At 33.3% G+C, this 14,301-nt stretch overlaps 1 long non-coding RNA gene across 2 annotated transcripts in view; it reads right to left on the bottom strand.

Annotated features, from left to right (window-relative positions):
- LOC136836894 (uncharacterized) overlaps window positions 1–13,999 on the bottom strand; it is a 73,583-nt gene extending 59,584 nt beyond the window's left edge. The window contains exons 1-4 of one of the 2 annotated variants that reach the window (XR_010852490.1): window positions 13,757–13,999; window positions 12,924–13,064; window positions 11,122–11,214; window positions 4,656–4,759 (exon numbers count right to left, since the gene is read on the bottom strand). This is a non-coding gene — a long non-coding RNA (uncharacterized lncRNA). Of the gene's footprint in view, window positions 1–4,655; window positions 4,760–10,935; window positions 11,215–12,923; window positions 13,065–13,756 lie in introns of those variants that run through there. The other variant, XR_010852489.1, reaches the window with a different exon arrangement.
- Between the last annotated feature and the right edge of the window lie 302 nt (window positions 14,000–14,301).

Raw genomic sequence — 14,301 nt, 5'->3', positions numbered from 1 at the left:
TGTGAAAATCCCATAGTGAAGAAAATACTACACTGCTGAAAAGCATCAAAATTCAAAACCTTTATCGCTTTCAGCTGACTATTTTCTTCTGATTTATGTGGACTTCCGATCAGGTGGTCTAATATTAACCACGATACCACACATCATCTACTTTAACTTTTTTTTTTTTTTACTCATTTTGCTACTTGTTTAAATTAGTTTCATTTTCATTACACGGAATATTATGATTCGATGGAAGAAATAATTGTATAAGATTGCATAATAAACGAAAATATCGTTTTACGTATGAATTTAATAGGGAATCGTGATTGTTATTATATAATCATAGTCCTTTTCTTTAAACAACATTTTTCATACTGAATGGCCTTTTCTTCTATATAGTCTTTCTGTTCGACGGGTTATTGCTGTCAATCTTGCTAACTAGAATTTTTTTCGCTCTTTCACTCTTTCTCACTCATGTACACAAATGCACAGATGCACAGGTAAACACAGTAACAGGCGCCAACGCAAAACTACGTGATATTCCACTAAATAACAACATGCAATTAGTCTTCCTCTTGACACGTCGCATGACGTATAAAAAGAATGAACTAAACATTTTTTGGCTGGAGGTTCTTTCAAGATTTTAACATTCCATCCCTGCTTCCCTCCTGTTGCAGAAAATCTCCCCCGTTGCGATGACGAGAAAGGGCAATATGGGTTATCTCATTGCCAGATGGCCTGTGACTTTCAATCTCAACATATTCAATCAGATTACACAACCAACACTTCGAATTTATTTTAGCAAAGGAGTGTATCCAAATTTCCTTTTCTTCTTGCGTGTCTGATCAGAAATTTCTTTGTCATAAACAAAATATAGTTTAAACACAATCTCCAAGATGATTTAAACTTCCGTATATGTATTAGCTCAAAGTTTATATGGAGAACTAAGTGTCTGAATGTAACCTGATGTTAACCAATTTAACAGACAAATGAAATTTGTTTAATCAAAATAAGGGTGAAAAGCAATTTTAAGAAACTTATTTGATCTGCAAGTTTGTAAAAGGTGAGGTAAGGAGAGCGCAAGAAAGTTAAAATGGATAACAAACAGGCTTGGGTGTTTAAACACAAATCAGAGGGAAATATCAAAAGAGCTATAAAATTTCCCAGGAAAAGATATGGAATGTTGCTTGTGTACAGTAATCTGATTCGAAGGATACTCGAGATTGAAAGTCACAGGTACCTGGCAATGATATAACCTATATTGGTTTTCTCTTGATTGCAACGGGGGAGATTTTCTGCAACACTGGGATGGAATGTAAAATCGAAAGAACCTCCAGCGTAAAATGTTTAACTCTTCTTTTTATAAGTCATGCGACGTGTTAAGAGGAAGACTGATGGGAAATCTGGACGTTTCAAAGGAATCTTTTATGAATGCGTTTGGTTTCATGGTCGAATGCAAATGAACATTTGCACGGCTGACTAAATGGGAATGGCTTTACCTACTCAGGAACGTTCGACCAACCCACACACTCATACACACAAACAAACACAGACACACACATACACATATATATATATATATATATATATATATATATATATATATATATATATATATATATATATATATATATATATATATATATATATATATATATATATATATATATATATATATATATATATATATATATAGAGAGAGAGAGAGAGAGAGAGAGAGAGAGAGAGAGAGAGAGAGAGAGAGAGAGAGAGAGAGAGAGAGAGACTAACAACGACTTGTGTGTGAAATTTAGATGTTTACTTTGTGAAAAGAGGCGCATTTTAATAGCTCGAAAGACTACTTTATTCTGGGTAACACTGATAATTAATTTGTCTTTGGTGAGATTATTTAATTCATTCTCAAAAATCTGATAGTAACGAATTGTGTGCTTTCTTACACCTTTTTATTTTCTATTATCTTCAGCACATTATTTATAAATAATCCTCTTCCTTTTTTCAGTGGGTAATTTTTGGATTTTTAATGGCAATTTTCACTCACGTTTCAACTGTTTTCGATGGAAATTCAATCCCAGTCATACTGGCAGCCGTTCGATGAAGATTTTCCGTGTCTTTTAATCTTCCACAAGATAAAACGGAATCGGTATGTATGGGAAATCTTCAAAATTTTGCATTTTTTGAGGATCCAATCGCTTGCGTAATTACTTTGTAATCGCTCGGTGCTTTATATATAGTCATTTGATGGGTATATGACAGAGGACATCGGGCAGTGATAAAATATTTATATACTTCAATATTTTGTGCGCATTTTCTGCGTATAATTAGCCTTGAAAAAACAATTAATGTAGTTTGTGTGATACTGTATATGTCCATGGAATTTTCATTCACTAATGGAACACTAGGCAGTCTACTGATCAATTCACTGCAGTTTATGGAAATGTTTATTAATGAAAGATGGGACTCATTATAATTCTCAATACATCTTTTTTATTATGAATGGAATTATATCGCTCGCTTTCTATTAGGAGAGCTCACTTAGGCTATAATATATATTACTGATCAGTAGAATTAATATGATTAGGAGTGCCAATGAATAAAAATTGTGAAATTTCCGTTAAAGTATATTTTTCAAATGCCACAACTCTGGGCACCCAGGCGAATATTTTTTTTATAGTGAACTGGCATAATACGTTTAAAACATATTGTCGTGCAACCCAACCCTGGATGAGGTTAAAACGGGAAGGGGAGGGGGCGTTTGAAGGGGTGGAAGAGGAAACATTTTGATTAATGATTTATTAAAAAAAAATAAAAAAAACCCTACGAATTAGAAGACTGGAGGGGAGGGGAAATAGATACTGTATGAAAAATGGTCAACACTTGAGACTGAAAATGAATTTTCTAGGAGGGCTGAATCAGATCAGCACCTGACTGGGTTTGGAGAACATGTTAAGGGTGGTAGTGTTAGATGATGTAAATGAAAAATGTCTTTCAAGAGAAAAAGAGGTGGAGGGGAGGAAGGTAGGTAGGGAGTTATCTGAGTAGGATGCAAGAATGGAAGGGAAATTTGTTGGGAGTGAATTGACTGGGGGGAGTACATCATTTCCGAAACATTCTTGATCTTGTGCTGAAAGTTAAGACATTAGATGGAATAAGATTTGGAATACACATGGAATTTGATGGGGAAATTTTACACATAGGTAAGATGGGGGAGAAGAGGAGAAAACATTAGGTCTAGTGTAAATAAATAAATAAAAAAGATATTTTGAAATATAACTGAAAGAGACAAAAGAAAAGCATATTTCGGTGTACTAAAAGAGGGATAGGTAACAAAGAAGAATTGAGAAGATAAAAAAGTGAACTAATTCAAATTGAAGAGATCAGGTGACAAAGAATTGCCGGTAAGATATGTTGTTCTACAAGGGATAACTGAGGACAAGCTAAATTAACAAATGATCCATGCTCCGGAAGGGGGAGGAGAAAGGGGGGCAGAGGGAATGAAGGGAGGGAAGAGATTTAGGAAATAACGGAGGGCATTTCATAATTTTGGTTGAAAAATTAAGGGTGAGGAGGAAAATACAAATGGATGATGTTTTTGAACTGTTAGATACATTTCCGAAAGGAGACTGGTATGGAAATTTGTAGATGTATTCGGTGCTCAGGAACCTTTCGCAACATTAACATTAGAAAGAACTGTGGACCAAACTCTTTACCCTGAGGGGACGAATGCAAATTTATATAATTACAGTATTATTTTTCTCTCATAATAATGAACTTAAAAAAAGGAGTAGTACCTGGTACATTTTTACAAGGTTTTAGCATATGTAGAATTTTTTCATGAGTGATGTAAGAAATTGTTTTTCAGAGTTAGTTTATTAATGCACTGTTTATAAATGATGCAATGGAAGAAGACTGAAAAATATTCTGCACACAGAGAAAATTTGTATGAAATACAGAAAAGAAAACCACATTATAGTTACCTTTTGACAATACGGATGTCAAAATAAAATGAAGGGGGAGGGGAGTGTTCCAGGGGAAGAACAGGACCTAGAGGGGAATGGAGCGCAGAAGAGCTATAACAATTAATGACAAAAATTATGCTTACACAATTCATTACGGAGATGAAACACGCAAAATGAAATTCAGTAACTTGATCAATGTTCAAAAGTGCTCCAAGAAAAATATGAAGAGGGGAGGGACATTGATAAACTCTTTGAATACAGATCCCACAGTAGCTTAGACAGGATCAATATCAATTATATATTACTGGAAGGGACCTTATAGAAGAGGAAGGGGGAACGGGGGGACCTGCATCATCCTCCGACTCAGAGGAAAACCGATATGGTTATATCATAAACATCTAGCTTTTTTTTTTGAGACTATAATCTTTGCTTAAGTGTCTTCTTCTGAAGACGCCAGGTGCCCTTGAAAACTAAACAATTCATGTTTTTACAATAATATACAGTACTTTAAAAAAGGCTGCATAATAAGGGATATTTCTCCTGCATATGGCAAAACGCGATTGTTGTTTGTATGCCAGTAATAATAATAATAATAATAATAATCATCATCATCATCATCATCATCATCATCAATCATCATAATACTAAAGAGACAGTAATAAGGCAATTGCATCTCACAGCAATTTAATAATACAAAGCAATACAGTGAATACTCACATGTACGGAAGGGGCAACGGTGACTAAATTGTAAAAAAAAAAATGAAGACCAGGACTAGAGGCCGGTAGTGTGTTCAAGTCTCCAATGATGTACTCTTCACCACCTAAAAAAAAAAAAAAAAGAAATCACACTTGTGTTATCTTTTCATGAAATAGGTGTTGGGATTGAGATAATAAAGTAAAACAGATCAAAGTTGTATGCATAATGAAGTGAACTGAATTCAATATAGAATTTAGGCCAAAGGCCAAGCACAGGAACTCACTGTAAGTGGGCATTCAGCGCTGAAACGGAAATTGACAGTAAAAGGTTTGAAAGGTGTAACAGGAGGAAACCTCGCAGTTGCACCATGAGTCAATTGTTAGGAGAGGGTGGAAAGTAAGATGGAAGAAAGATAATATGAAAGGAGGTACAGTAAAAGGAACGTAAGGGGTTGCAGCTAGGGGCCGAAGGCACGCTGCAAAGAACCTTAAGTAATGCCTACATTGCATCACATGAGGTGCACTGACAGTACTAACCTCCAACGGGGTGTATACAAAATGAGCAAAAATATAAACACAATTTCACCATGACAAATAACTCTTATCACGTAACCAACTGAAAGCAGAAACTTATATACAAAATAAGAATACATAGAGGCACAAACACTTTACTTGCTTCAAAAAGAATGTAAAATCAATAACGGAACATAACAAATCTTTGATAGATTTAATAACATTCACTGGGCTTTTAGTACCTCAATAACATGACTTATTCAAAATCACAAACTAGGTAATCCACTAAGTCCTATCATTAGCATAACAGCCCCAGTTAATTAAAAATTACAAAATTATTTGATGAAATTACTTTTCCTCGTCACGTATAAAAACTAGTCGGTCTTTGCGACAGATGTATGAATATTACCACGGAGAATGTCATAGTAAGTTTGAGCATATAGATTCCGCAAATTACCTACACTGCCTACATTTTATGAGGGCTTTTTATGTGCTGCTCTAGTTTCGCTTTAAACAAACTAACCGTGTGGACAGTGCGTAAATATACTACCCACTGAAAAGTACGTCGGTTAAAAATGTTCCTAGAAATAGCTAATATGGAAAGTAATATAGAAAGTAATTAATTTTACTTGAGCCAAACATCCAAAGACATATTCACACGGATCAGCCAGTATGAAACTGCAGTCACAGACAGTCTTACAAAAAATGCCTTGGGCAATCTATTGGCTTAATGCCGACCACAGAATTAACTGGGCAAAGGCCGACGCAGTAAACCTAGTTAATGACTTCACCCAGAGAAACATCCGTGAAACTTAGGGTCATTACTTGTACGAAAGTGCGGCATTTGAGCAAAGGCACCGACCTCATTTCCACTTACCCAGTGTTATTTTCTTTTCGGAAAGCCGGTCTACGTGAGGTTATTACGTAGATGACTTCAAAGAAAATGCGTTTGTTCTGAATTTGATTTGACACTGTATGTCATTGCTAGTAATTATGCTAATAATATGAAAGTTCTGCCTTCATGTAAGTTTTGAATTTTCTCGTTTTCACTGGCTCTACACAAACACACACACACACACACACACACACACACACACACACACACACATATACATATACACATATATATATATATATATATATATATATATATATATATATATATATATATATATATATATATATATATATATATATATATATATATATATATAATATATATATATATATATATATATATATATATATATATATATATATATATATATATATATATATATATATATATATATATAATATATATATATATATACTTTCACAGGTTTGGGTAATTTTTATAGTTGCTATATTTTAATTTCAAATTAAACTCCATTTCTACTCTCCTTCAACACAGGGCCTTTACACACTCATCGAACTGGATGACCTTCCATGAACCCTTGCTAACTACTTCAAAAACAACTGTTTTCCTCAAAAGCTCTTTTTCAGGGCTTTAAACAGGTTTTTAAATCAAAAATGAAAAACCCGACGACCATCCACACGGTACAAAAATGAAAATGTTTGCAACGTTCCTTACCTACATGACGATAATTTTAGGAAAAAATGTTTAAATCTATTTCAGAGAGAACTGCCTGCACTGAACCTAAAATTAATCCCCAAAAATCCTTGTACCATCGGGTCCTTTTTCAAGCTCAAGGACAAAGTTAGTCCGTTGTTTACATCCAACGTCGTTTACAGTATACTTGCCCCAGGTGTAACCAGGGGACTTACGTTGATGTACCAAGACTGCTGAGGGTAAGCATAGACGCCCATAGAGGAGTTAGCTTCCAAACCGGGAGTAGATTGTCCAACCCAGAACAATCCAACATAAGGAATCATTCGAAATTATGCAAAACAATCATAGACAACAAAGACTTTCGAATAATAGGACAAACACAGAAAGACAGTGACTTAACAACCTTAGAATCTATAATGATAAAATTAACAGTTCCATCATTGAACACCCAAACATCATCCACTCAGCTGTTTAAAATTGTGACCTTGTTTTCTCCTTTTATCTATTTGTATTTTAATTTGTATTTTTCTCTTTTCAATAGTCTTGTTTTAGCTCCCGTCAGTAGGTCTTTCTTTTAGTGTCATGGTGCCTCTGATATTTTTAAAAGAATTAGCATTTTAAATGAGACAATACTGTAGTGTTTTTAACCAGTTGTTGTAATAAATGTTTTTATGATTAATTATTGAGTCAGCTCAATGTTTTTCAGCCTTGAAAATGCAACACTGTAGTTGTGAAACGTCGGCATTAGGAATAAACTATCAGCTGTATTGAGTGCCTTTCCCTGGACGCCTACGAGTTATATATATATATATATATATATATATATATATATATATATATATATATATATATATATATATATATATATATATATATATATATATATATATATATATATATATATATATATATATATATATATATATATATATATATATATATATATATATATATATATATATATATATATATATATATATATATATATATATATATATATATATATATATATATATATATATATATATATATATATATATATATATATATATATATATATATATATATATATATATATATATATATATATATATATATATATATATATATATATATATATATATATATATATATATATATATATATATATATATATATATATATATATATATATATATATATATATTATATAAAAATTTGTGTGTGTATATAACAGCCTCTCGTTTCTCAGCAAGATAGTTGATTCTATGCCTTCCTTTCTCCAGCTTAGTTGTAACAGTTAAGTCGTCATATTAAGGTGTACCTAATTTACTAGTTAGGGTAACTGAGGCACAGAGGGATTTACACGTAACTGCTTTGAAGATTTCGGCTCTCTCAGTAGACCAAATAGGTACACTCGCATAACCAACATCTTCAACATTATAACATTATATCATCATATTCATTGTTCTTGTTTATTTTTGGATGACCTACTTTGTTCCTCCTTTCGTTCAGCCGGCGACCCTACTAGTTTGGAAGTAGCGGTTAATAGTTTTCTTGAATAAGTTGCTGTTCTGTGCCATACCTGATTTTGAATGAGAACGAAATTTGTTTCTTCTCAATTGTCGTTTCTCCTCATTTTTTGTGACCCCGTTTTGAATATTTTGGTTCCGTGCAATCTGAGTTTTTTTTTTTTCTTTCTTTTCTGAATCTTGGTTCTGTTAACCTATATTCATAAACGCTCCTCTATGTTTATGCTTTAGATAATGTATTTACGTATGTCTTTCACATTTCTGTACTATACCCTTTATCGTAATGTATACCATAACATTTAATTTACAGGTCTGCCTTCAATATGTCCAAAGGTGATTTATATACTAGTTTCTCCGATTTGTTAATTACATAGTTATGTACAATTAAAGTATCCTTATTCAACTATTTCATTTCTGTAGGCTACACTACTTAGGTGCCAGTGTCCTATTTTCTGGTATATTTAGATGAGCATCGATTAGTAATCGTACCTTCCTCGGCCTTTCCTATGTGTACTTTAATGTTAATTCTTGGTATTGTTTTATTAACGTTTTTAAGATTAATTTTAGCTATTATCAATTCTATTTTTTCTTTTCTTCCTTTAGGCCCCATATTTTCCTGCTCATACCCTGTTTATAAAATCAAGCATCTCCCACTTTTGATTTTAATATTTTACTGTTACCGATAACCAGGTAACATTGTGCATCATCATCACGATAATTCGGTAGTGTTAGTTCTCTTAGCAAAGTTTGAAGGCTTATTTACTGGTTATTCTTCACATTTTAGAATTTATACGAGTGAAATAGCACTAACTATTTCAGTGTATTGTACTAATGAAGTCTTTACCGCAGTCTCATGTACTATTGCATCAAACTCGGTGTCTAGAATGTTGGTGTCAGTCAGTCATTAAGGCTTATATGACAAACAGCTAAGAATGTAAAAAAAAAAAAAAATAAAGTTTCCGTGAATTATACCACTCTCGGACAGCTTAGCAAGGGAATAAAGGACAGGTGAAACTCTCCAGCTATATACTTCAGGACGGTTAGGTTGAAGATTAGTTAACCTACTATTGCCTTTCTATTTTTCCTAAAATACGAAGGAGTGTCTCTTCGATGACTTTTACACGCCCAAAGCTTTGGCGGGACATCGCAGCTGCTTATATTAAGACTAGGACTAACGGAGTAATAGGTCAAGATTAAAAAACCTCGCAAGATTGTTATATGAGTAAATCATCAATAGCTCTGATAACCATCTTTAGAAGAGTCTTGCGTGTGGAAAGCATTTCCATGGAAATATTTCAAAATCTGTATTAAGTCCTTAGACATAAGCTAGGTTAGTTCAAGTTACTGATACGAAGGCTTCATACGTGCCCAGTAAACATTCCTCAGTTCTGTCTAAAATTCCTTTCTGCTGACGATGTTTTGTTATTCATGGGATTTCTCAGTCTTCCACCATTTTTTCTTGATAAATCTAATATTTGGTGAATTCTCCGAGATTCTAAACCATATTCACCATATTCTTACGTTGCCAGTGTGACTCAGAAGGTAAGAAAGATTGGACGTCAATCGGACTTTCGATAATTGATGTTGCAATTTAATTTCCAGAGAAACAGTTTTATGACCAAGGAAACAAAACTAATTGAGAAAACTTTTAATTTAAAATTATCAGAACGCTTATCCTCATTGGCTCCCAAAATTACATGCCTAACAAAACCGTTTCAACATCCGTAAAGACAGACAGACAGACACACACAGACAGACAGACAGACAGACAGACAGAGAGACAGACAGACAGACAGACAGACAGACAGACAGACAGACAGACAGAGAGACAGACAGAGACAGACAGACAGACAGACAGACAGACAGACAGAGTGATGTAACTCAATATGAAAGTAATCTTTGGAGTGTTGCATCTAACGTTAAGTCCTTAAGTACCAAATGGTTATTCCCATTTTATTAAAATACTTACAATTTGAATGAGATTTTTCGTAAAGTTTTTTTATTTTCAACTCACACCTTGTATGAGTAGCCCTCTATTAATATAGTGAGCTTCTCAAAAGCAGTTACTTTTTTGTAGCGTTAATTTTAAAGAAACATCCACTTACTTCAACTATTACCTTAAATATCTTTCCATCAAACAATAGTGAACTTTCAAGAGCTGTTTTTTTTTTATAACGTTTCGTTTTTATTATATTGAACGTATTCGAAATTATAACGAAGTTTATTTGCTGCATTACTATATCAAGCAGTGAAGCTTAGTATTGTTTTTAGCATTCGAGAACGATCAATAGCAATGTGTGTCACTTTTAGATTGTTTTCTGTATGTTATAATTATTTGCTCTTTCTGGTGACGCATTTTTTCCCTATGCAAATAGTCTACCAACGGTAGATATTTCTTGTTGTATCACAACTCTGTTATAGTTTCTTTACACCTGTGATTCCATTGGCAAATTTTAAATATCCAATCCTGACCACAAACCTGACTAAACATCCATACATGAATGAAGTTTAATTGGTTCTTCTCGGGTTTCTAAGTAAATCATAAGAGTTTCAGGTATTAAAAGATTACAGACCATAATTTTCTTAAAAACTACCAAGTGAAGCTACATATGGTTTGGCTGATGATTATCAACATAAATTAAAATTTCAAAGCCTTAGTATTCTTCATCCTAGGGATTTTAATACTTATTCCAGTAAGTCAAGGTAAACAACATAAGTACGCCAGGTATTTTATTCAGAATTATGTTTAATTTACCAGATTTCCAACGTCATTACTGGTTGAAGTTAGAATATTCATATTAACATACGCATTTAATATTTAGCGTCGAATAACTCCATATACTATTGAACCATCAATGCAAGTCAATCTACGACAGTGTTGTATATCGGCATCGTCAGGCACCATTCTCACCTCATTCAAAAATTGTGGAGTGAAAGCAACATCATTTCTTGAATAACAGAAGTATTGTTTGGAATGTCTTAAACGATTCTTGCAGTAAACATCCTGTAAAGCAGAAGAGCTGAGGCAGAATTTTGAAATGATACAAAAAGGTTACATTTAAGATTAATACATTAAAAAACCTTAAGATTTTTATATTTAATATGTCCGTTAAAATAATTTAATTTTCTCCAATGCAAACCAAATACAAATAAATCCTTTAAGGCAGAAAAAGGAAAAAAAGGTTCCAGCAAACCAAGGGGCCATAGATGAACTTAAAATGCCAACAAATGAGGTGATTGCAGGCAAGACTGAAAAAATGTGAAAACTTAAGTTCTGTAGAGCAAATTTACAAAGGCAAAAAGTTTAGGATAATCTAGTAACAGTTCCTTGGACAAGTGATTTGTTAACTAAACTAATATAGGTATGTTTGTATAGTAGCCACAGCTAAGCATAGGATTGTCTATGTATTAAAAATTAAAACAGACGTGATCATTGTATTTATGTGGTAAATTTTAAAACAGATTTTACTCATGGTTAATAACAAACAACCACTTACAAAACAAAATCACTACCAGAAATGAATTTAAAAATTCTTCTTCGTTTAAAAGTAGTGGTACAGGTTGAAATGCAAAAAAACCGGTAGAAACAATTACAATTATAAAATTTTTATTAGATCAGTTAAGGTTCTATTAATATGCATGAACTAAAGCTTACACTGTAAATTCAGTTTTCTCCTATACAGACCAGCTACTTATAGCAGTAAAAAAAATCAAAGGGCAAACCAAGATGCTAAAGTAAAAAAAATGAAGTGATCAAAGGAACGACCGTAAGAACAGGTCGAAGGTGTCAGAGTTGCCTGGGCAAAATCACGAAATGTCAATTCGTTAGCGATGTTAATTAAGGATACACCATAATCTGACAGATTAAGACATACATTAAACTTAACTTTACCGGAATAAAGTCTGGACTACATTTGATTCCACAAAAGCCATGGTTAAGTATAGGTCTGTCTATTGTATTAAAAGTGAAAACACAGGTCTGCTCATTGTATAATTGGCACGAACCACTAAAATATTAGTTAAATTGACAACAAAGTTATGTTACTTTGACTAAGGACAAGTAGAAGTTAGTTTACATTGAATAAATGAAAGCGAATTTAAAGTAAAAGTTTCAAAATATCATAAAAATTTCTAAAATTTTTATAAATTCTCAGGTTTAACACACGCATTATCAAGTAGGTAAAATTTTTCAAATGAAAAGTAAAAAAAAATTAAAAGTACTTGTAAAGTGAGGTACAGATCCAGTACAGATCCAGAAATCAAACTAAATTACTGCTGACCTTTGGATACTAATATCTTAAGTGTATAAATAGCCATAACAATAGTAATAAAATATTAACTAATCTTATGAAATATTGAGCTGCAAGAGTTAAATTCTGCTACTTTATTACCAAAAGTTGTGTAAAATTAATGTCTTAGCTAAAAACTAAAAAAATTAAATAGAATGAATTTTTTTAACTCTTAACATCTAACTTTAAATTTATTAGGGACAAGAATTTTAATCAGGGTTCCTTAACTCCTAGAAAAACTGATGCATTTAACACCTGAAAAGAAAAATGATTAGTTAACCTCCCATGCACCTGCACATAGGTCATAAGACCTATGGTACAGGGTATGGGAAGGCCTCCACCCCTACAGGGGCCGATGCCCCTGTAGGGGTGGAGTAAAACCGGAAAATTGGTTTGGTTACTAATACACCATACTATACCTCACCTGGTTTTTATTTGGCAAAATCTGGGAAGGGAAGGGATCCATTCGTTTAGCTTGAGACATTACCACGGCTTTAGACCTTTGGCTTCAGTCACTTCTCATAACCGAAGTTTGTTTTATAAGTAGTTTAGATTTCACGAAAACCTGCAAGTAGTTGAAATGTTATTATAGCCATATATGTACTTCCATTAATGGAAAACTCGTACCACACATCTTGAAAATATTTAAAGTATAGATCAAGCTACGAAAAAAGGCTTCATATAGAAGTCAGATTTTACCAAGCAAATTCTAATTTGAAAGTACATTGCAGTTTGACTAAACTTACAGTTTGAATACTAACTTTAAGTGAATCATTAGAGATCTCCTGAACCCGCAAAAAATAAAGTTGTAGTATAGTAATAAATAATCCATACGCTAGTAGTTTTATATGGTAGATATTAGAAAATGGATGAACAAGGAATAATGCTATATTATAGCTTAAGCTGTGCAGAATATGGAGTATGAGTAAAATAAACTAGTATTCATTAGTGTCCACAAATACCATTAAGTTCATATTTACATTACAAGTGTGCAGCAAACTATTAAAGCAAAAATATGTTTTTTTTTTATAACGAAATCTAAGCTGCAACTCTGAACAACTGAAAAAGTGTACCTAAACAGAAAAAGTCCACTACAATAAAACATATTTTCACTAGACCCGCTAATTATTATAATGGGTTATAAACTAATAATCGAAACCATAGAATTTAACCAGACTCGCAAATTATTATAATGGAATATAAACTAATAACCGAAGCCACAGATATCTAAAGTTTAAAAAAATATTCAAACTTAACCGTAACGAAAAACAGCTTTGAAAAGCCCCTGGAGAATCGCCGCTTCTCGTAGACCATCCTTCGAACCACCAAACTCCAATCGTAGGCACACCATTATTTCATTATCCAAAAAAGCTGGGGATACAGACGAGCCAACAACGAACGTACAAACGAAATGACACTCCTACACTTCGTTGTTCCCGAAGCGCAAGCTGAGTGGCTGCTGGAATCTGCCTGCCGAAAAACCCTTTGCTGTTGACACCACCATACAGTAGACCATGGGGGTCACCGTCAGTCCGTCACTGGAAACCGAGTGGCTGCTGGATCTGCCTTTCGGAAAACCAGTTCTTGTTGACGTCACCACCGGGGGCAGGGACCATAGAGTCACCTGGAAACTGAATGGCTGCTGGATCTGCCTGCCGAAAAACCCGTTGGTGTCGACGTCACCACCAAGGACCATGGAGTCACCTTTCTTTAAACTTGGACGAACTACGCGAAAGAAAACGGCATCCTTATTTTTTTCAGGGGAAACTTTAAAGATCTGTTAATGCTTTAACGCTAATTAT

This window comes from Macrobrachium rosenbergii, chromosome 57 (assembly GCF_040412425.1).
Source record: "Macrobrachium rosenbergii isolate ZJJX-2024 chromosome 57, ASM4041242v1, whole genome shotgun sequence".
NCBI lineage: Eukaryota > Metazoa > Arthropoda > Malacostraca > Decapoda > Palaemonidae > Macrobrachium > Macrobrachium rosenbergii.
The sequence above is the reverse complement of the archived record's forward strand: the minus strand, read 5'-3'. Positions and strand labels throughout refer to the sequence as shown.